The sequence below is a fragment of the Venturia canescens genome, unplaced genomic scaffold (assembly GCF_019457755.1).
Source record: "Venturia canescens isolate UGA unplaced genomic scaffold, ASM1945775v1 PGA_scaffold_44__1_contigs__length_39997, whole genome shotgun sequence".
Taxonomy (NCBI): Eukaryota; Metazoa; Arthropoda; class Insecta; order Hymenoptera; family Ichneumonidae; genus Venturia; species Venturia canescens.
The window spans coordinates 17,501-17,930 of NW_025108610.1; positions in this window are offsets into that span (position 1 = coordinate 17,501).

Consider the following 430-nt stretch of genomic DNA (forward strand, 5'->3'; position numbering starts at 1 on the left):
GTCAGCACAATTACAGAGTCTCTGGGCACAAAACCGCGACGCTTCGTCTACGTAGGCTATCGGGAGAAAGGCGAATTTGGGATCGTCCGAATATCTCGAAAGTTGCGTATCTTGTGAGTTTACTCGTCGCTCTTGACGCGTGTTGCGGTCGAACGGGTAAACGGCGGGCTTGGATGCTCGCTCGAATCTTGAGTCCAATCCCACCGGATCGTCCACGTGTGCGTAACATTTGGATTAACGAAATTCCCACTGTCCCTATCTCCGACGACGAAGAACCATAATTTCCTTTAGATATCGTCAACGCAAGCATGAGCGAGCTACGTAAAATCTCTCGGTCGGTGGACGCCCGGTGCGGGCGTCGCACGACCGACGAAATATTTCGCCCAATTTCAAGGTACCTGGGCACGTAGCTGCGCATTTTCCTCGACGC